Below are 24,132 nucleotides of genomic sequence, written 5' to 3'. Positions count from 1 at the left end.
TGATTAATCATACAGATTACAGCATACTGAGTGCGCAAGGTCCTTGATCTGTTTTTATTCATGGATGTGATGGACCGAATGTCTTGTAAGAGAAAATTTGGCAGAAGTATGCTCGATTTCAGTGACAACTGAAGATACAGTTTCCAAAATTTATGATTTTAACAGGAATCATGTTCTAGTTCCCAATATTTCATGTTTCTTTATAAAATAAAGAATAAAAGCTGTGCAATTAAAAGAATTCTTAAGTATTTCCTTTGGACAGACTGGCGCCATGCATGACTCTTTCCTATCCCAGTAATGAAAACTGCAGGCTCATTACCTTTTCTCTTTTCCTCCTTGTCTTTTGGTCATTTTTTCTCTGTCATGGCATCGAAACCAGAAACACCAAGCTGTGGCCCTTTTCTCCCCTGAGGGTCCCTATGATATATAGAAGACTGGAAAAGGTTGAAAGCAGTTGCTATAGGAGGACAGCAAAGGGACCTCAGGGAAATAAAGAGCCAAGTTTTATAACAGGACAAAATATCTTTTCAGTTCATGGCATCATTCTTTCATCAAACATTTGCTGAGTGGTTACCATTAGCTAGGCCTTGTACTAGCTGCTATGGGAGACATAAAAAGTAAGTCATGATCCTTGTTCTCAGGGAGCTTAGTAGGAGAAACAACCCATATACTCAAATAACTGTGATACAAGGCCATCAGTGAGCGACAAAGTGCTCAAGGTTCAGAGGAGAGAGAACGTTAAAGAAAGCTTCATGGAGAAGAAGGTGGCTGTGAATTGAATTTGAAGAATGGTCAGGATGTCAGTAGAATGCAGGGAAAATAATTTTGTACAAATAGATTCACCATAGAACTTATTTAAATAGAAAACTCACCTTAGTGCATTTAAAATATGATTTGATTTGTAAAAATTTGGTGTAGCAGACGGTTTTAAGAATAGAACCCTTGTGTAGAGGGAGGTCTGCCTTTTCTTGGAAGCTGGTCCCTGTGAAGTTTTCAGAGGCATAAGGCTTTCTGGTGTAGACTCCACAGACCCTTGTCTACTTGTGCCTTCAGGGTCCTAGGCTTGGTGTATGTGTTTGTGTAAAAGTCAGTCAGTAAACATTTATTAAGCATCTACTGTGTGCCAGACGCTGTACTAAGGGGTACAGATAAAAAGAAAGGCAAAAGATATATCATCCCTTCTCTCAAGGAGCTCACAGAGTAATGGAAGGAGACAAACTCCTATGTATAAAGAAGCTATGTACAAGTACATTGGAAATAATTAACAGAGAGAAAGCACCAGAATTAAGAGGAATTGGGAAAGTCTCTTTGTAGAAGGTGGGCTTTGTCTAGGATTTGAAGGAAGCCAAAGAAGCCAGGGGGCAGAGGTGAAGAGGGATGTGCATGAGGGAGAGCCAGTTAAAATGCCCAGAATTGGGAGATGGAGTGTCTTACTCAAAGACCATCAGAGAGACCAGTGCCTTTAGATTGCAGAATATATAAGAAGATTGGAAAGGTTATGGAAGAAAGGCATTGAATACCAAACGGGGTTTTATATTTGATCCTAGAAATAAAAAGGAGTTTTTTGAATAGGGGAGGGACATGGTTGGAGCTGCCCTTTAAGAAAATCACCTCAGAAGCTAAGTGGAGGATGGACTGGGATGGGAAGAGACTTGTGGCAGGGAGACCAAGAAGCAAGGTATTGCTGTAACCCAGGTGTGAGGGCCTATGGGAAGGTTGTGGCAGTAACACAGAAGAGAAGAGGAGGATATGCAAGAGATACGGCAAAGGCAAAGTCCGTAGATCTTGGAAAGAGATTGGGGGGGTGGGGAGTGGTGAGAGAGAGGAGTAAAAAATCCAACCTAAGTTGTGAACCTGGGGCACTGGAAGAACGGTTGTGCCTTTGACAGAAATAGGGAAGTTTGGAATAGGGCAGGGTTTGGGGATAAAGATAACAAATACGTGTGTTGGGGAGGGAGTGTTTCTCCAGCGTGATTTCCAGGATGTATCATCTGTGGACAGCAGAGGTGTCAAACAAATAAAAATGGGGACCACTACACTATATATAAGGATTCCTGCTGACCACACCTTGACTTAGACAACTACATATTAATATTATCTATGTTTTATTGTAGTTTATTTATTTTGTTAAATATTTCCCAGTTACATTTTAATCTGGCTTGGGCCAAACTTGGGAATGCGGTGGGTTGTATGTGACCTGTTATGGGCTATGTTACCTGGTGTTCAGGACTCTCTCCTATGAGGCAAGGTTTTCTTTGGTCCTTGGTTGATGAAGCACGAGGCAAAAGTAATGAGAATCCATCCAAAATCTTGGTGATCCTCTCATTGTGTTAAGTAACAGATGTATGGCATAGGAGAGTCATGTCTGCGGTCTCCTTGTGATTCTGGACTTAGAAATCCCAAGGGAAGGACAAGAAAACTCTCTCACTCTTTCTCTCACTCTCTCTCATATTGCTAGTCAAAGAATCATGGATATGTAGAGCTTGAAGGGATGGTAAAAAAATATCTAGACCAACTCTGGGACATCCTATGTAGTATGGTAGGAGGAAGGCTGGACTGGGACTTAGGGAATTCAGGTTGAAATCCAATTTCTGCCAATCAATTATTCAACAAAAATGTATTAAGTATTTTTTATGTGTTGGACACTGGTTACGAAATAAAAAATACAAAGCAAAAAATTAAACAACCTCTGCCCCTCAAGGAGGGCATTCTATTGGGTAAAACAACATAAACACATAAAAATATATGCAATAAATATATCAAATAAATACAAAGTAATTTTGGAAAGGGCCTACCTTGGCATTTGGACAGATAAGTGCCTTGTGCACAATTGGTTTTGAGAAGATGCGCCGGTTGCAACCTTTCTGAATCTCATTCTTCTCATCTAAAATGAGGCTAATAATGCTTGTCCCGCCTGTTGTGAGGAGAAATTGAGGCTATGGATATGAATGTGCTTGGGAAAATGTGCTTAGAAGGGTAATGGGTTATTACTGTACATTTTCCATACCACTAAACAATGACATTTTAAATAGATTTGCTGTGATACAACATTTTATTTAGGAGGAAAAATGAGGTTTCTTAAATACATTGTGTAGTGGTTTCAGAATAAAGTGAGCTGTGTATACTGAGCTAGTTGTACCTCCCTGGAGTTGTTCAGTTCTAGGCACATATGAGACCACACAAAGTGGTGGAAATCACAACTGCTGAACTGAGGAGTAACCAGCCAAGATGGTAGAATGGGAGGAAACAGAACAGCCCAGCTTTCTTCCACATCTATTCTCTGAAGACCAAGGAAATGTATCAGATCCAGTCCTGATCAGCAAATCCAAGAAAAAAACCATAGTGAATCATTCTTCTAGCCCAGGTCAGTAGAGGGAGGCAGACAGAGAGATCTACAAACACTGGGGATAAGGTCTCACCAGGAGGCTCCCTTACAGAACCTTCTGACCTAGGGACTGAACAGCTGGGGCTGTTCATTAGGGCAAAAAGAGGCCAGGATCCAGCATGGAGGGGCTGACTGTGCAGGGAGCAGGGACAGGTGCCCACTGACAGTTCTGTCACTCGTACCCCACAGAAAGGTCACAAATCTCATGCAGGGGGGATCTTTTCCTAGGGAAGTTAAGTCAGGGAAAGTAGCAGTCAAGGACTTGAAGCTGTTTCAGTCAGTCAATAAACATTTATTATGGGCTTACCATGTGCCAGACATTGCTAAAAGTTGGGAATACAAATACGACCAGAAAGACAGCTTGTCCTCAAGGGGCTTACATTCTAATGGAGAAAGACAACATAAAAAACAGATGGCAGGGAGGCGGGGTTAAAATACCTGATGAGGGCATGGTAGAAGGAGTTCTGTGGAGGTGAGTCAGCAGTGCAGTCTGGAGAGGAATGAAGATACGGTTAGCCTGAGCATCCTTCTTAAAATGGAGCTTCTGGGAGGAACCAACCAAGGAGGAAGAGAGAGAGACATCAGAGGCAGAGGGTACTTCCAACATGAAAAGTAGTCCAGGAGTGGAGTGAACTCTAGGGTAAAGAGGTTTCTGTAACATGATCAAGTCCCATGGAGATGAATCAACATGCAGCCTGGAAGAAAATAAAGACAGGGTTGGCCTGGGCCTTCTCGTGAAGGCACACTCCTTATGCGCAAGGAGTAGGAGCATAGTAAAGAGCTGTGTGGCTTTGGGGGAAGATCCAGGTCTCAGATCCAGACTCACTCAAAGCCTACAGGGTAGGGAGTCCAGACCAAGGGGAAGCAACCTGAACCTGCAGATCCTTCCTCCTCCCAGACATTGGTTGGGTCCAGCAGTAATCTACTAAAGCTCCAACCAGGGGCAAGCCCACAGTTATGTTTCTTAGACCTAAACGTGGGTCAGGAGCTTGCCAAGCTCAGACCAAGAGGACAACAATCAGATTTCAATCTGGATCAGACTACTATGTGTAATTGCTTCTCAGATCTTTGAAATACGCATCACTCATTACTCAGAGAAAGCAGCAAGAAGACCCAAGGGAACACAAAACAGTACCCAAAAAGGCCCAGGCATTCCTTCCAGAAGTGTGTAGGCTAGAGCCTGGCCTTAATGCAGAGACGTAATTTACCTTAATTTGGTAATGACCTTCATTTGAAAGGTCAGCTTAGAAAAATGAGTAAACAACAACAAAAATGCACCATAAAGAGCTGTTATGATGACTGGGAAACCCAAGACACAAACCCAGAAGAAAAGGTCTCTGAAACAATTTTAATCAAAGCCACATAGGCACAGATTGGGTACAAATTCAGCTAAAACTCCTAGAAGTGAAGCAAATTTTTTTTAAAAAAGTTTTAAAATTATTTTATAAATGAAACATGTGTTAGAGGAAAGTAGTGGAAAAGAAATGAGTGTTATGAAGGAAAGACTTGGGGGAAAAATAACAGCTTAGCACAAGAAGTACAAAACCTTATCCAAGCAAAAAGGGAAATACAAACCTTTAAATGAAGTAGAGGACTTCTAAACATTCCTGATGAAAAGACCAGAGCAGCATAGAAACTTTGAAATGCAAACACAGGAGTCTAGAGAACATAAAAAGAGAAATATGACGTAGCCATCATAAAGGACTAAACAAGAACTAAACTATTCTACAAAATGAGAGATGATACCATTGTCTGCTCAAAATCTAAATATCATCAGTGACCATAGAGGGAAGTTAAAGAAGACAATGATTAAGAGCATTTTGTTATGTATTATGATTGTAGAAGAAAGGAAAGAAGGTGAAAAATGCTACTCACCTCCTGCCAGAAAGGTGATGAAGCTAAAATTCAGAAAGAGACATATATTTTTGGATATGGCCAATGTGAGAATTTGTTTGCTGGACTGACTGTGCATGTTTGTAATGAGGTTTTCCTTTAAAAAAAAATTGCTCAATTAGGGAGGGCAGTAGAATGGATAAATTATAAGTGATTGTTAAATAAATCTATTTATTAAAGGAAAAAAGAACTGGGATTGGTCTCTGGGCAAGAGAAAGTGAAGGACAGGGGCTCAGAGGCAGATTGTATTAAACCTAAATCAGTAGTGCTGAGTACACTCCTGTGTTTGCATTTCAAAGTTTCTATGCTGCTTTGGTCTTTTCATTAGGCATGTTTGGAATAAAATGAATATGCTACAGAAAAAAAAGAGAGAAAGAAAATTATCTCACATAAGCAGGGTTGGCAAGTAGAAAACTATACAAACAGCAAGAGAGAATGTGTGTGTGTGTGTGTGTGTGTGTGTGTGAAATGAGTAACTCTTGAACCTCACTTTCATCTTAACTGATCAAAGGAGGAAAGAATACACATATATACAGGTGGGTACAGAAATGCAGTTCCCTCAACAGGAAAACAGGAGGAGAAAAGGAAACTGAAAAAGGGGAAATGAGAGAAGGAGAGAGAGAGAGAGAGAGAGAGAGAGACAGAGATCCAAGGAAAGATTAGTTGTAAACAAATGAAGAGGGATTTAAAAGGAAAGGAAAAAGGATAAGACTGCATCAATTGTGATGATTAAATGGGCAGAAAGCAAAGAGGGGGAAAAGTTTAAGAGAATAGTCTAGAGAGAAATACACAATTAATGATCGTGATTATGAATGCAAATAGAATAAACTCACCCATAAAATAGAGAGCAGCAGAAGGGATTAAGAAGCTTAATATCCAATAATATGACTTTAGGAAACACATTGAAACAAAAAGATGCATAGAGTTAAAAGGAAAGAGCTGGAGCAAAATCTATTTTGCTTCAGTTGAAATTTTAAAGTGGGTAGCAAAATTAGACAAGACAACAGCAAAAATACATTTGATTAAAAGAGAAACAGGGAAAACGCATTATGTTAAAGAATACAATAGACAAATATTAAAACTGAACATTACATACATGTGTATGCACAGATGCATACACATACTCACTAAAGGTCAATATCTAAACATTTAAAAGAAAAGTTAAATGAGTTACAGGGAGAAATAGTAAAACTATAATAGTGGGAGACCTCAATGTACTCCTTTTGGGTCTAAACATGTCTCACCAAAAAATAAAGACATTAAGAACCTAAATGTAATTTTTTGAAAAGCTAAATATGATAGACCTCTGGCAATTAGTGGATGGGAATAGACAGCATACATATTTCTCAGATGTAAATGGCACCTTTACAAAAATGTGTTAGGACAGAAAAATCTCACAAACAAGTGCAGAAAAAGCAGAAATAGTAAACATCTTTTATGGACCACAATGCAATAAAATTTGTATTTAACAAAAAGCCACTGAGGAAAAATGATTAAAAATTAATTGGAGAATAATTAACTTAATCCTAAAAATGAGTGAATCAAAAAAATCATAGAAACAATAATTTCATTAAAGACATGACAACAATGAGTCAATAAACCAAAATATTTGGAAGGTAACCAAAACAGTTGATAGGGGAAATTTTGTATCTCTAAACACTTTTACCAACAAAAAAAAGAAAGAACATATCAATGCATTGAATGTACAACTAAAAAAAAAGCCCACAAATTAAAAAAAACAATTAAATACCAAAGCAGAAATCTTGCAAATCAAAGAAGAGATTAACAACACTGAAAACAAACAAAAAAAAACATTGAATTATTCTTTTTTAAATAATATTTTATTTTTTTCCCAACTACATGTCAAGACAATTTTTAGCATTCGTTTTTACAAGATTTAGAGTTCCAAATTTTTCTCCTTCCTTCTTTCCCTCTCCTCCCCCTTCCAAAAATGGTAGGCAATTTGACACAGAAAACCACTGAATTAATAAACAATATTAGAGCTTTTTTTAAAAAAATAGATCATTCATTAGCCAATTTGATTTTAAAAAGGAAGAGGAAAGTGCCATTTTCAAAAATGAAAAAAGATAAATTCACAATGAATGAAGAAATAAAGGACATTATTAGAAAATCTTTTGCCCCCTTATGTGCTATTAAAACTGACAACCTGAATGAAGGGATGGATATTTACAAAAATGTAAAATGCTTAGATTTAGCAGAACAAAAAATGGAGGGCCTAAACCAGGGGTGGCCTCAAGGCCACATGTGGCCCAAACTTCACAGAACAAATATCCTTAATAAAAGGAGTGAAAAAGCCAGACCCAAGGACATAGAAGGCCACGTGGCCTTGAGGCCCCAGGTTCCCCACCCTGTCAAAAACAATCCCAACTCAGAAAAAGAAATTGAACAAGCTACAAATGAGCTCCCAAAGAAGAACAAATTCTGGTACCAGATGGATTCACAATTAAATTCTATCAAAAATTCAAAGAATAATTAATTCTGACACATAAATGGTTTGAAAAAATAGTTTAAGAAGGGATTCTACTAATTTTTTTGTATGATACAAATATGGTCTTGCTAGCTAACCCAGGGAAAGTCAAAATTAGAAAGAAAAAAAAAGAATTATAGACTATTATTCCCAATAAACATTTTGAAGCAAAAAATTTACATAAAGTATTAGTAAGGAGACTATAGAAACATAACACAGAGATTATACACTATCACCAAGTTGCATTTATATTAATAATATTTAATTCAATATTAGAAAAACTATTGATATAGCAGACTGTATTAAAAACAAGAATAACAAAAATCATGATTATATCAATAGATGCAGAAAGTTTTTGACAAGGTATGACACTCATTCCTTTTAAAAACACTAGAAGACGAGATTAAATGGATCTTTCCTCAGTATGATAAATAATGTATGTTGAAAACCAAAAGCCAGAATTATCTATAATGGGGATAAATTCAAGGCCTTTCCAATATAATCAAAGATAAAACAAGGGTATCCATTATCACAATTACTGTTTGACAGTGCTAAAAATACTAACTATAGCAATAAGACAAGAAAAAGAAATTAAAGCGATAAGCATAGGCAAAGAGAACACAAAATTATCACTTTTTGCAGATATGGTGGCATACTTAAGGAACCCTAGAGTCAACTAAAAATTTAATTGAAACCAAACTTTGGCAGAGTTGCTGAATATAAAATAAGTCCACATAAGTCATCAATATTTCTTTATATTACCAACAAAACCCAGTAGTAAGAAGTAGAAAGAGAAGTTCCATTTAAAACAACTACAGAATATATAGGATACTTTGAAATCCACCTGTCAAGACACACACAAGGACTACATGAGTACAGCAACTCAAAAATAAAATAAATACAGATCTAAATATAAATAATAAGATAAACACAGATATAACAAATATGGACATGTATTTATTTACAGAAATAGACCTAAAATTTTGAAAAAAAATTGCTCATGAATAGTTTGAACCAATATAATAATAACAATTATCTCTAAATTTATTTATCCAATCAAACTATCAAAAGTTTACTCTGTACAGCTCAAAAAAAATAAAAATTTATCTGAAAGAACAAAAGATCAGGAATATCAAGGGAAATTTTAAAAAGTAGGAAAGAAGGGGGCTTATCTCTAAGCAGTAATCATCAAATCAATTTAGTTTTGATTAAGTAATAGAGAGGTTGATCAGTGGAACAGATCATGTGTACAATACATAGAAACAAATGGACATGGTAACCTAGTGTTCTTTTCACTACTCCATACTGCAGGAACCCAGATGCAGGCTAAAGAGGAAAAAAATGGGGGAGAGGGATGAAAAAAAAGGAAAGGGTGTGTGTGTGTGTGTGTGTGTGTGTGTGCATTCACATAGATCAGGGAGGGAATACTTAAGTCAGGTATGTATTGTTCACCTAACTGAACGAATCAAACCAACCAATAGTAAGACTTTCCTAAGTCTCACGGTACCATGAGGCCCAGGGAGCCTGGAGACTGCTGTTGTGAGGGTGATCAGATCAAACAACTGTTCTCCCTTTATATTGTTTCTCCCACCTTTCCAGAACAGGGCTCAGCATATGGCAGAGGTTCAATCAATGCTATTAATGGATAGCTTTATGTGGCTATTTTGCCATTGATGTAGGAATCCTAATGCTCTTTAAGTGTGTGTAAGCTACACACCCAAACCCTCACACATCTCTTTTCTGGTGTATAACTGTGGTTAATGCCACAGTTGATTTCATGTTGCTAACTGAGATACTGAGAATCCTGAATGCAGCATGATACTTTTGCCCCACACAAGGAGTGAATCTCCGGGCTATGCTTTCCTTGGAGATAGCCCTAGAGGCCCCCACCTTCCTCAAAAGATGAGGGGCCAGATACTGTGGTATAGTGGGAAGAACATAGATTGAAGAGCCAGGAGATATGGTGCTAGTCCTCTGGAATCATGAGTTGGTCATTGTGTTAATCACATTTCCTAAGTCTTTCAAAGTTGTTTGTCTTTATGATATTATGGTTATTATATAAATCGTCCTCCAGATTCTCTTCCCTTCACTTTGAATCAGTTAATACAAATCTTCTCATGTTTCTCTGAAACTGTCCCCTTCATTTCTTTTAGCACAACAGTATTCCATCCCACTCATATACCATAACTTGTATGGATATTCCCCCAATTGATGAGTACCCCCTCAGTTTCCAAATTGATAATATCACAAAAAGAGCTACTACAAATGTTTTTGTACATAAGGGTCTTTTCCCCCTTTCTTTGATCTTTAAGCTTCAGTTCCCTTATCTGTGAAATGAGTAACAAGGTTGCAATGGGACACCTGTACCTTTGTGGTGCAGTGAAAAGAGAATGCTGGATTTGGAGGCAGAGGTCTACCCACATGATGCCCACCTAGTGGGTATATTGAGATAACTATCTCTATCCATCTCTATCTTGGACATGGCTAATATGGAGATTTGTTTTGTAACTATGAATATTTGATAAAGGGTTTTGTTTTTCAATTGAGGTGATGGGTAGAAGGGAAAGAAGGTAGATTTTTGTTAATTGAAAGAATTTAATTTAAAAAAAGGAAAGAAGAGGGCAGCTAGGTGGAGCAGTGTATAGAGCACCGGCCTTGAGGTAGGAGGACCTGAGTTCAAATCTGGCCTCAGATCAAACACTTGATACTTACTAGCTGTGTGACCCTGGGCAAGTCATTTAACCCCAGTTACCTAAAAAAAAAAATTAAAATTACTACCTTCTGTTTAAAAAAAAAAAAGGAAAAAAGAAAAGTGACTAGGACACACTGAATCACTTTGAAATCTGAAGCTTTCTTGCTCATTTAAAAGGATCCTAGACTGTAGAGCTGGAAGGCATCTGAGGGATCATCTAATCCAGCAGTTTCACTTTACAAAGGAATATACCAGAGACCATTGAGGGGAAGAGACATGTACAGTAAGAAGTATGGGATCTGGGATTTGAATGAAGGTCCTCTGACTTCACGTCAAATACTCTCACCTCTGGTCTTTCTCAGGTTAGCTTCTTAAAGTTTCAGGAGCCTTTCTGTGATTCCATGATTGAGGTTGCAAAAGGGACTTACTTTGGCCACTTCTAACATTAACCAGAGTTCTCAGCAGCTTTCTCTAACTGTTCTGGTCTCCTCTAGTTCTGTCACTAGGGAAGGAAATAGAATATTTTTTGGCCACAGAAATCTTCATTTGGATGGACAGTGGGTCCCACCCAGTGTGACACTTTTAATGTCCCTGTACTCTGTTGTATGGTTTGCCATTTATCATTATAGATAGCAATAATTTGCATTTCTATAGCATTTAAGTTTTAGAAAGTGCTTTCCTTGCCTCAGTCCTGTGAAATACTATCCCCTCTATTTTATGGATGAGTAAACAGACACTCAGAGAAATAGAAATGACTTGTTCAAACCTAAGGAACAAGTAAAAGAGTCAGAGCTGAAATTTGAACCTCCCTCTAGTGGTGTAAGGCTCCAAGGCACTTTACCCACATTTCCTCTTTCCTCCCAGAGAAAATCAGGTTCTGAGGAACCTTCCAGAGAGAGGGAGACCTGGTCATCCTGTCTTTTTGTATCCATCCCTCTTCCTGCTTCTGACACTTTTTGGACCCACAAGGCCATGAATCTTTTGCTGGCTCTGTGCATTTCATCATATTTCTCTTAAATTTTGCTCCTTCTAATTACAGAATTCTCTTCTCATTTTGAAAATTTGAAAGTGGGTAAACAAGTCCATGTTCACTCAGGCCCTTTGGCTTCTGATGTTTCTAGGTAGCTGTGGTCTAAACCCTCTAGCTATGAGATGTTAGACAAATCCCTTCACCCTTCTAAGCTTCAATTTCCCCATATGTAAACCAGGAAGAACGATACCCCAACTCCCTACCTTCAGAGCATTGTTGTCAGATTCCAAGGAGACAAGGGACATAAATGCTTTTGTGCCTAATAAGTGTGAGGGAAGGGGTGGGGCCAGATCTACAACTTTATTGATAAAAGGAACGTTACAGTGAGGAAACTCCCTCTATCAAAGCAGGTTGGCACCTTCTCTGCAATTTTTATTTTATATTTATAATTATTTAATTTATAAATCCGAGAAAGCTGCCCAAGCACCCAGAGGTTATGTGACTTATCCACGGTTGCATAGCCAAGCATGTGTCAGAGGCAGAACTTGAATCTGGGTCTGAGGCCAGCTCTCTAGGCATTGTTCCATCCTGTAAATTTCAACCAGGTCCGCTCAGCTCCTAGCTTTTCAGCCTGAATAGTCCAGATCTTGTTAGGTTGTTGTAGTATATGACCCATCTGTCTCTCTGATAATTGTAATTGCCTGTGATACTCATTTATCTCATTTATATATTGAGTATATTTTATATACTCATTTATCTAGAGTTAGTCCAGCTTCCTCATTTTATAGATAAATGTAATATATAAAATGTTCAAGAGACATAGTTTCTGGGTAATTAATCATTTTATTAATCACACTAGTAGATAATTAATAAAAGGCAGTGGCACTCTCTAATGCCAAAGACTCCTTATGGGACCCACTAAACACTTATATCCCCTTGGAAGAGTAAGTGTTCCTGAGGGTGGCAATCAACTCTAGTTAATAATTAATGAGAAGAATGAATATTACAATGAGAGATAGACCCATTCTAATGAGGGACTGGAGATGTGACTTTGATTATGTCATTTACTTCCAGACCACCACCAGCCTTGGGCAATTTAGACAAAGGATGTATCTCCCACCAAAGCCTGAGTAGAACACCATGGGTTGGGTGGGGTGACAACTGTATCTAGGTGAGATGATCTAGGTGGGGTAAAGTTTTGGACAAGGACAGAGATCTCCTTAAAAATGAAAAGAAAAAGGGGGGGCAGCTAGGTGGCACAGTGGGTAGAGCACCTGCCCTGGAGTCAGGAAAACCTGAATTCAAATCCAGCCTCAGACACATTACACTTACTAACTGTGTGACTCTGGGCAAGTCACTTAACCCCAATTGCCTCACCAAAAAAAAATAAATAAAAGAAATTAAATTAAAAATGAAAAAAATAAAAACAAAAACCAACAACCTGGATCTCCCCAGTAATTGGTTTAATACTCATTTCTCCCATAATGGAACTCAGTTCTAGATTAGGCACTTAATAAACACTTATTGACTGACCAATTGGCTTCTGTGCTCTGAGTGAACTGGGACCTTCACCCTCTGGACCTGGCATGAAAGAATAAGCCACAGAGGGAGAGATTGTCTCAGTCTCACCAGTTTTTTTAATTTTAATTTTTTTGTTTGTTTGCTAGGCAATGGGGTTAAGTGACTTGCACACACTAGTAAGTGGCAAGTATCTGAGGTTGGATTTGAACTCAGGTCCTCCTGACTCCAGGACCAGTACTCCATCCACTGCACCACCTAGTTGCCCCAAGTCTCACGAGTTTTAATGACACAGCCTGTTCAAGTTATGTAGCCAATAAAAGGAGGTACCCTCACCTAGTAGAAACACAAACTGCTTCCGTGTTAGTCAATCTGAGTATACCCAGACAAGCTTGGTTATACATCTCCCTCTTTGAAATTTACCCTCCCAGCAAATGGGCAGAAGTACATTTTTTTTTAACACAGTCTTCATCCCAAATTCAGGTCAGTTTTCTGACATTTTTGGGAGGCATCGCACTTGTTTCCCCAGCGTCACACAGACAATATTGCATAATCACATCCATATACAGATTCAAATCATAATTTTCCCCAAATACAGATTCAACAAAATAAGAAACATTTTACACAGTTTAGCAAATATCTCTGTTTACTTAGTCCAAGTCTTATAGGGCTTTTCTCGACCCATAAGCAAAATAATGAACAAAAACAAAGAAAGCCAGCTTCCATCTTGAACAGAAACCTGGTCCACACTGAACCTTCCAGACTATGTGGAGCTCTCGCCAGGAACCTGGGGTCAACTTGGCTTTACTCCATTCTTGAATGAGAAAGTTGTCCTAGATAGAAATTCTTTCAATGATCCCTTCAGTGCATAAGGCCATCCAAGGGTCATCTGCACAAAAGTCATGCCTGGATGAGCCTGGTCTCATATGTGACCTTGGGCATGTCACTTAACTTCCCTGAGTCTCAGTTTTTTCATCCTTGGGGACTTCCAGGTCCCTTCCAGGTCCAGATCTATGAATGGTCATGCCACTTTTCTACTAAAAATCCTTCAGTGACTCCTCATCTATAGAATATTCAGATGACAGCTTAACTTTTAAGGCCTTCCAGAGCTTGATACCAGCAGGTCTTTCTAGCCTGTTCCGTTATAATACGTGTTCTAATATAATCAATATATTAGGCAATATTTTGAGTATAACATGAATTTGAGTTTGCTCCTTTGATTTCTTCCTCAAGAAACAACAGGGATGCAGACAACTTCTTGGAAGGCTCTCCTTCTTTCTCTTCACCTACTGTATTTGAGGCTTCCTTTTAAAATTCGGCTCTAAGGCCACCTTCTCCACGAAGCCCTAATCCCCATTAGTCTAGGTTTTCCCTCTGGGATCTCAAGGCAAATTTTGCTTTGCACCTCTCCAATTAGTCAATCAATATATACTTATTAAGTACCTACTTTGCCCTGTGCTAAGTGTCAAGAATACAAGGATGATAATGAAGTAGTCCTTGCCTTCAAGGAGCTTACATTTTATTGTGGGTAACATTAAGTGCCTATTATGTGCCTGGCACTATGTTAGTTACTGGTAATACAAATACAAAAAATGAAACAATCCACCCATACTAATATATACAGTATAAATAATATTTAAGTGGTAGTTTTAAGAGAAAGACACTAGTAGCTGAGGGGATCAGGAAAGGCGTCATGAAGGAGGTAGCATTTGAATTGATTTTTAAAAAAATTCTATTTATTTATTTATTTTAAAAATGAATAATTCTGAAAGATTTAACAAGTTTGATCAATGAAATATTCAACAGTGATTCTGGAAGTCTCATGAAGAATTATGTCCCACTATTTGAATTGATTTTGAAGGAAGCTAGGGATTCTTAGTGATGAAGGTGAGAAAGAAATGTATTCCAGGCATGGGGAAACAGTCTGTGCAAAGGCACAGAGACTGGGTGCAATGAAGAGGATGGAGGCCACTTTGGCTCCACTGTAATAATGTATAAAAGGCTCATGAAGGTACTGTTAAATGCTAATAAACTTAGCATGTGGTGGCCTCATAGATATTATGAATATTTTTAGGGTGATTTAAAATTTGGGAAGCTCTTTACATAAGGTAATTTATTTGATTCTCACTGTAACCACATAAGGTAGGTACTATAGGTGTGTTTAAGATACCTGTTTTACAGATAAGAAAAGAGACTCACAGAGGATAAGTGACTTCCATGGTTGACATAGCTGGTAAGTATGGGATTTAGGACTAGATCCCAGGTCTTCCTGAGTCCATCATGCTATTCACAGTGTTATGCTTTCCCTCTCTTTTTTATTTATGATCGTCTCTTAACCTCTAATTAGACTGTAATTCTCAATACCTAATGTAGGACTTTTGCACACAGTAGATCTTTAGTGAATGTTTGTAGAATTGAATTGAATTCAGTCCCTTGCAAAGATCAGGGAGGCAAGTCCAAAATCTGTAACTATATAGTATTGAAAGAAAAATCAGTGCTTTAAAACAACAAGGATGATATTTCTGTTGTCCCAGGTAACAAACCTTCAGTACTATTAAAACTAATATAAGATGTAAGCACATTAACAGTATGTGCAATAGATATGGTATTTCAAAAAGTGCATACCTTTGCAGAGGATACAGCAGTTGATTGAGTCTCATTGGGCTTGGCATTCATTTTGGATGTTTTGTGGCTGACAGCGTTCAGAGAGAAGATGGAACATGCCAACCCTCCTTGCTGAAAGAAAAGGTACTGGGAAGAAGTCAAACATGAGCTGACATAATTTGGGGGAACTTCCCCTTCAGTGAGATAGATATAGGACTCTATCTTGGTCGAGCTGAGTTCCCTTATTCCCAATGGGTGAGATCCTTCACACTAAATTGTCTGGTATATATTCTATTGTATCTTTTCTCTGATTTATTTTTTTGCTATTGACTTGGATAAAAAGGTTTCTTGGCTACCTACCATTGTTGAAAGGAAAATTCTTCATTTGGGCTTTCACCCTGATTAACGAGGTAAAACTCAAGACAGAGAATTAAAAGGATTTTATTCTAAGACAGGAAGTAACACCTTGATGGGCTCATCACTGAAAATCAGCAATGGCTTCAAAATGGGGACAGCTTTTATAGGTAACTTTAAGAAAATTCAGCAAAAGAGATGAAGCTCTTGTATTTCAGTTCCTCTCCAGTGTAACAAGAATGTGACAATTTGCAGGTGGGAGTACGTGACAAAAGAGCAGATGAGACAGAAAGTTGCAGACTTGGCGTCTTCTTCCTCACCAGACTCTCCCCTAACACGGGTTGACAAGAAGGGTTGGCTGGGAACAATGAGTAACTGAGTCAAAATAACTTTCAACAGTGTGTGTGTTGAGGAATTGGTATTTGGTGGGAAGGGAGTCAAACCTTGGATACAAAGATTGGGATCCTGCTTCCACTCCTTCCTCCCAACTAATGAAATAACAACCAGAAGTTAGTTTGAACCTGATACCACATCCCCTGGACTACCTCCTCTCTGAGAAGAGCAGAGAGAGCTTATTGCCCCAAGCTCCTTCTTCCACTCCTGGTAGGAATTGACGTCTTCCTTGGAGAGGAGTGGGGGGGAGAAGACACTAGAGATACCTATTCTCCCTCCCTTTGAGCCACACAACAGTACCCCCATGTTTTTAATGTGGGGGGCAGCCCTCCTGCCTTTCCAGTCTTCTTATCCTTACTCCCCTACTTGGCCTCTTTGCTGTTCTTCACACATGATGGACATTTTTACTGCCTCTCCTCTATGTCTGGAAATCTTTCCCTTCTCACCTCTTGGTTTCCTTAACATCCTTCAAGTCTTAGCTAAAGTTCCAACTTCTCCAAGAAGCCTTCCCCCATCTTCCTTTCCTCTGAGATGATCTCCAATTTACCCTGTATGAATCTCATTTGCACATAGCTGTTTCCATGTTGTTCCTCCCATTAGCCTGTGAGCTCCTTGAAAGCTAGGACTATCTGTTGCCTTTCTTTTATCCCTAGTGCTTAACGGTGCCTGGCACTGTGGTGAATGAATGTTGACTTGAGTCCTCTTGTCCTTTGGATTTCTACTTATCCTTTAAAACAGAAGTATCAAACAGGCAGCTCACATGCTACCCATCACACTCCCAAGTACAGCCCAAACCAAATTAAGATGTAATTGGGAAATATTTAACAAAATAAATAAAAATACAATAAAACCTAGATAACATTGCATTTTAAAACTAAGTCAATATGTGGCCAGCAAGGTTCCTTAGATATGAATTAGAGGCATCTATTTCTATTTGAGCTTGACACCACTGCTTTAAAACTTAATTTAAATGCTATCTTCTCAGGAAGCCTTCCTTCATTATTCTGGGCCCTCCCTCCACCATACACACAGTCTTCCCTCTCAGACTTGATATAGCACTTTGTTTTCTAACTCTCTAAATTTATCATGTAATGTTGTCTATTGTTGTTATCTGAATTTATATCTTTTCACCTTTATTAAACTGTGAGTTCCACGAAAACTGTTTATCAGTCGTTTTTTAGTCAAGTCCAATTCTGTGTGACCTCATTTAAGGTTTTCTTGGCAAAGATATTGGAGTGTTTTGACATTACCTTCTCCACCTCATTTTACAAATGAGGAAACTGAGGCAAACAAGATTAAATGACTTGCCCAGGGTCACACAGCTGGTAAGTGTCAGAGGACAGATTTGAACTCAGGAAGAGGAGTCTTCTTGACTTCAGGGCCAGTACTCTACCCATTGCTCCACTTAGCTGAGGACAGGTATTGTCTCTAGTGCAGTCTTCCTCACACATTAGGATCTTAATATAGATTTTGTGTGTATGGTGAGTGGGAGGGGGGATAATTGGGACACAGGAAGGTTTTATGTGCACAGTCTGAATAGGAAACCAGTGCTTTGCCTCTTTACTTGTTCATCTGCATGGTCCGTTCTGGGTCTTCCCACTCCCAAAGGTTTCCTACTCTCATGAACATCCTGATGAAGGTTACCTAACACTTTATCACTAACATTCTGAATAGTGATTGGCCCCGGGCCTCACAGATGGCAGCTCTGGGGCTTGAGCCTATGGTCCCCATTTTGGTGCCCTTCCCTTTTTATTATCCTGCAGTGATGGCTAATACCTGTGATTGGAATGGTGTCTTCTGGGCACAATGAATTCTAGCCTTAATTTCTGGCAACAGCCTTTACCTGAATTAAAAAGGAGCGAGGTTGGGGTTGTAAGGCAGGCATTGGTGTTTAATTGAGCACCTGCCACTTGCCAGGAGTCAGGAGAAGGGGTCCTAGTCTAACTCTCCATTTTCAAAAGGGAGACGTCTCTCTCCAATTTCCAGGGCATCTAATTTTATCTGCAAAATTTTTTTTTGACTTCTCAATAGAAGAAGGGGCTACAGAAACCCAAAGAATTATTGCTGTTCCCTTCATTTTCTGGTTGAAATGGGACTCTGGAAAAATTTCCTGGAGGCTGTGCAATACAGAAGTTCTTAAACACTTTTAGCACTAGAGGGCGCTCAGAGCCTCCTTTTTAAGGATGAGAGCTGTAGGGATGTCAATTGTCAATTATCCTGCCAGGACTGGAGCAGTCCTAGCCCAGGGCGAAATGAAGGTGTTTCAGAACTAATAATTAATTGAGACTTCTGCTCTGCTTGAAACCTTCCAAACCCGTTTAAAAACAAACAAACAACGCCAGGGGAAGCTCAGGTTGGTATAGACTGGATATAGGAGTGGAAGAGGCAGAAGCTCAGCATAGCCGAGACCAAGTGACATTATAGCAATGCCCCTGCCAATGACGATATAATAACAGATGCTCCAGGTGGTGGATCTCCCCCCTCAGACTTGATTTATTACTGGGGTAAGGGGGTGTAGTGAGCTGGTTCTGAGGTCATAGAGGGCTGCATTGAGTCCTGAGGGAGTATGGATTTAAAAGAAAGGGATCGCACTTGTTTTTTTGTCATTTTGGGGGGTCTACTTTGACTATTTATACCCCCATGGCTCCAAACTTTGGGAGGAAATCACTTAAAGTTTAGGATCGTAAGATTAGCTTTGGCTTATACTTAAGGTCTCCCTGAAAAGGAAGTAGAAAGGTACTCAACCTACAAAGTAAATCTGGTATAGCTAATATTAATAATAATAGCTAGCATTTATATATAGTATCTACTACATGCCAGGCATTGTGCTAAGCATGTTACAAATATTATCTCATTTTATTCTCATAACAACCCTGAGAGGAGAGTACTATTATTATTCCCATTTTATAGATGGGGAGAGTTGGGCAGATACAGGCCAAGTGACTTGCCCAAGATCACACAGCTAGCTAGTAAGTATCTGAGGCTGTATTTGAGCTCAGGTCTTCCTGACTCCAGGTCTGATATAGGCAGCTTCCACTGCAGAAGAAATGTGTAAAAAACAAAAGACTCCTATACTGACTACACACACACACACACACACACACACTCATATACTGACAAAACGTAATGCAATGGGAGGTTGGTACTTAGTATTGAAACACAGGGCACTTAGTATTTGAATAGTCATTTCACCTTCACCTTGGCTCTGCACTGTCTGAACAACTCCTTCAAGGTCTGTGTCTTTTGGCAAGCCAGGCAAGGGCTCTAGTCACTGGTCATCTCCTCTAAGAGATGTTGTGGTAGTTTCAGGGAATATCTCTCTGGTTGCTCCTGAGTGCTTCAATGCGTGTGGTTGACCCTCAGACTAGGAAAAAAATCCATCTCAGAATCATTTTATAGTGACCTATGCTTAGGCAAATAAACCAAAAGAGGCAGGCAGGGCCTTGAGATCCAGACTCAGCCTTCCCTTAGTGAGCACATAGTCCAGCTTACATATGTGAGCAGTTGCCATTACTTCTAGAGGAAGAAGAAGTCCTCTCCCTTTCCTCACTGGAAGTCCCAGAGTTCTCAGCTTCAGGTCAGGACAGAATTAGAGGGCAGAGTCACTCCTTTCAAGGTATACTAAGTGAGATGCTCTTCCTTACTCAGGAGCAATTATTATTATTACAGCACAGCATAGGGGCATGGGGTCAGGAGAAGGACTTGGGGACCAAGGAATTGATTTGTTCAAGAAAAAGGCTTTCAGCAGTAAGTCACATGTCACCGGAAGTGGCCTGGACAAAATAAAAGGATTTGTTCTGTGAAGTTTGGATTCAGACAAAGGACTGCACTTGAGGACCTACAGGGCCATATATAGCCTTGAGGCCACAGGTTCCCCACCCCTGGGCCAGGGGAAGCTCAAGTTGGTACCAAGAGGCAACTGATGGTATAGAGAGTACCTGGGTCTGGAGTCAGGAAGACCTGAGTTAAAATCTGATCTAAAAACTTACTAGCTGAGTGTCCCTGGGCAAGTCACTTAACAGCCATTTGCCTCAGTTTCCTCATCTGTAAAATAGTAAAAATAATAGTAGCACTTATCTCCCACTGTGAGACTTTGGGGAAATAATTTAATCTCAATAAGTCCACCATCTATAAAATGAGGGAATTTGACTAGGTGATCTCTAAATTCCATTTATGGTAAAAATCTAGGATCTCAATTCTCCAGAAATCTTTTACTGGTCACCCTGGTTGGGTTTACCACCCCTTAATGTACTTGTCATATAATATTGGTAGGGCCATCTCCAGTTGTCCTGATCTCCATCTTGCCCCTGACCCAGATGGCTCCAGAGGAGAAATTGAGGCTTGTGTAGCCCTCCTTCACTTAAATCCAATTCACTTGCAAGTCATGGCATCATCTTCCTCATGTAATGTTCCTTTTCTAGAATGAAGGATAGACAATAATAATAACAATAACAATAACATATAATATTGCACAGTTACTTGTGTAAGAAAGCTCCATGAGACCAAAGACCATATCTTAACTCAATTTTACATATTCCTTAGCTCCTAGAACAGTTCTCTGCACTCAGTAACTACTTAATAACTATTTGTAGATCTATTTACGAAAAATATAGATAACATTTATTAAGGCTTACTGTGTTCTGTGCTAAATACTGGGAATACAAACAGAAAGAAAAACAGTTCTTGCCTTAAAATTCGTCAACTGTATGCCCTTAATTTCCCCATAGTTACCTTTAAAGTTTTCCCAGATCTAAACAATAGATCTTATGAAGCATGCTCAGAGGGCATTTCCATAAATCCTCTAGTTTTCCTCACCCAGATGTTGAAAACCATTTATTTGGTTATACTATTTATTTTGTTTCAAGTTTCTGAACTCTATTAAGGTTGTTATTGTTGTTGTCTTAGTATATACTTCTATGTGTGTCTTGGTCTTTCTCGGAGTATTGCCAAGCTTCTCCCACGGGTTTCTTAAAATTCTGAGACCATTTAAAAAAGGAGGTAGTGATGATAGGAGGGTGGGGGAGATCCAAATCTTTGGTGTAGGGAGATTCTATGTAGAAGCTTCATCCATCCAGGGCCATTGGTGACTCTCAGTAATTTATAGTCTTCGAAAGTTCCATAGTTCACTGAGAGGCTAAATGCGTATCATAGGCAGGATTTGAACTCAGGTCTTCTTGACTCCTATGGTGGTTCTCTATCCACTATGCTGCCTTGCCTCCTTTTATATAATATAGTAATCCAATATAACACATTCATTAAGCTCTATGGAGTGCAGAATACTGCTAGTCACTGGAGATGTCACAAGAATGACTGGTCTTTGCTCTCTAATCATAAGTAAGACCCTGTGATAAGAGGCAAGAGTGACATAGTAAGTATAATGCTGAATCTGAAGTTGTTAAGATCAGCCTTGGCTTATTCCTCCTTTTTTTTTCTTTTGGAGGCAATCAGGGTTTAGTGACTTGCCCAAGGTCACACATCTAATATGTGTCAAGTGTCTCTGGCCAGATTTGAGTTCAGGTCCTCCTGACTCCAAGGCTGGTGCTCTATCCACTGGGCAACCTACCTGCCCTCTCAGTTTATTCCTCTATAAAAATGGGAATAATAATAATAATAATAATAATAGCATTCACTGCCCAGAGTTGTTTTGCGAATCCAGACCATAAAATTATTATTATTAAATAATATAATATAATTTAATAATAATAATATAAATTTAATATAATATGATAATATTTAATATAATATATTTAATATAATATAATTTAATAATAATATAAATTAAATTATGATTATTAATATCCAAACCAAACATGACCTTTGTGAGTCAGATTTCTGCAACCAGCACATTGACTAGGGGCACCTGAGAAATCTGAGCTCTCCTTTCCAGTCTCCAGATACCTCAAGCTTGATCTACTCATGAAACATAAGCTAGGGTGTCTGCTCTGACTTGTTTTTCATTAGGCAGCACCACTCAGGAGCCCTCCATATTCATGATTAGAACCTAAGTTCCTTGAGGGCAGGCAGTTTCATTTTTGTCTTTGTATCCCCTGTGCCTATCACAATTCTTGGCACATGCTAGGTATCTAATAAACGCTTGTTGAATTAAATCTAGAGAAGTGGGCAGATTCCTCTTTCCTCCCTACACTTGTACCTTCTATTAATTGGGAGTGACATTGTCTGGATGCACCTCCAGGCCTCCTGCCTCTTGGCTCTTTGTGGAAACGAACACAATGTTGCATAGATGTTTCCTTTCCTCTTCATTTTTCAAGGGAAATTGACAGAGCTTTGGTTAATTTGTTAGCTCATTGCCAGTCAGTCCATCAGCACCTTGTACATTAGTCCACATCTGCATACACTCACATTTGCCGAGCTCTGCCTTCCTTGATCAAGCACTATTTTTTTTTTGCTAGCCTTTCATGCTTTTCTAATTGTTGAAAGCTCTGCTCTTTGTTTCGTTCCTGCAAGACATATTTTTACAAATCACTTTAGTTTTAGATAACCAGCCTTCAACCAACAGATTAGATGTGTCTAGTAATCTTGGCCATAATCTGCTCATTATAAAGGATTTTCCATCCTTTGGGCTCTCCGGAGAATTGTTTTTGACCCTATGTGCTCCTTTTAGCCCATTAATTCAATTCAGTACAATTACCTGTCCTTCTCCTTTCTGGGCATCTTCAAACCTCAAAGTGCCGCCTAGATACTTTCTTTCTTATAAAGTATATGAAATGGAATATAAATTCTTTAGGCTAAAACTGCCCACTCCCTCCAAACTCCAAACCTCAACTCAAGAAAAGTTCCCCACTCTCACATTGGCAATTACCAGAGAATATATATCTAGAGATATATTAGATATCTTTCTCTCCGATTCTTATTTTTTGGGGATTATAGCTCTGCCTCATATTTTTTTTCCTAGAATCACAAATTATCAGAACCAAAAAACCTCAGAAACTAGTGCAATATCTTCATTTTACTAATGAGAAAATTAAGGTTCAGAGAATGGAAGTGGGGGCAGCTAGGCAGCACAGTGGATAGAGCACCGGCCCTGAAGTCAGGAGGACCTGAGTTCAAATCCAGCCTCAGACCCAACACTTGACCATACTAGCTGTGTGACCTTGGGCAAGTCACTTAACCCCAATTGCCTCACTAAAAACAAACAAACAAACAAACAGAGAGTGGAAGTGACTTGTTTGCAGTCACACAGCTTGTTAATGGTAGAAGCAGGATGAAAACTTAGCTACCTCCCAGAACAGGCCTCTCTCCTGGTTCTCAACACCTGCTCAGTGCTTTTAGTCCTTGACTGGGCTGGTCTTGTACTGACCCATCTGTATTTTCCTGCCTCCTGACCAGCTGAGGCAGTACGGCCTAGTGCAGTGGAGTCGAACTCAACTAGTAACTAGGCCACTAAACCATCCATGAGGATCCCTGTTGGGCCTGCATATTGAATTAGAAAACCACATATTAACATCATCTATGTTCTACTGTATTTTTATTTCCCAGTTTTTTTCCCAGTTATTTCCCAGTTACATTTTAATCTGGTTCTTTGCCAGCAGTGTGTTTTACACCTCTAAATAAAGAGGTGTTCTCAGACACTTCCTTTCTGTGACACTTCTGAGCTGTGTGTCCAAAGGCAAGTCACTGAAACTCTCTGAGCCTCATTTTTCTTACCTGAAAAATGGATATAATAATACTTGTTATACCTACCTCATAAGGTTGTTGTGAAGGTGAAATAATACTGACAAAGATAACTGATATTTATAAAGCTCATTAAGGTAATAAATAATGTACAGAAAGCTAAGAAGTTTTCTACTTGGCTGTTAGCAGACAAACTTACTGGA

Source organism: Vombatus ursinus, unplaced genomic scaffold, assembly GCF_900497805.2.
Source record: "Vombatus ursinus unplaced genomic scaffold, bare-nosed wombat genome assembly UNPS02007284.1, whole genome shotgun sequence".
In the NCBI taxonomy this organism is placed as follows: domain Eukaryota; kingdom Metazoa; phylum Chordata; class Mammalia; order Diprotodontia; family Vombatidae; genus Vombatus; species Vombatus ursinus.
The sequence above is the reverse complement of the archived record's forward strand: the minus strand, read 5'-3'. Positions refer to the sequence as shown.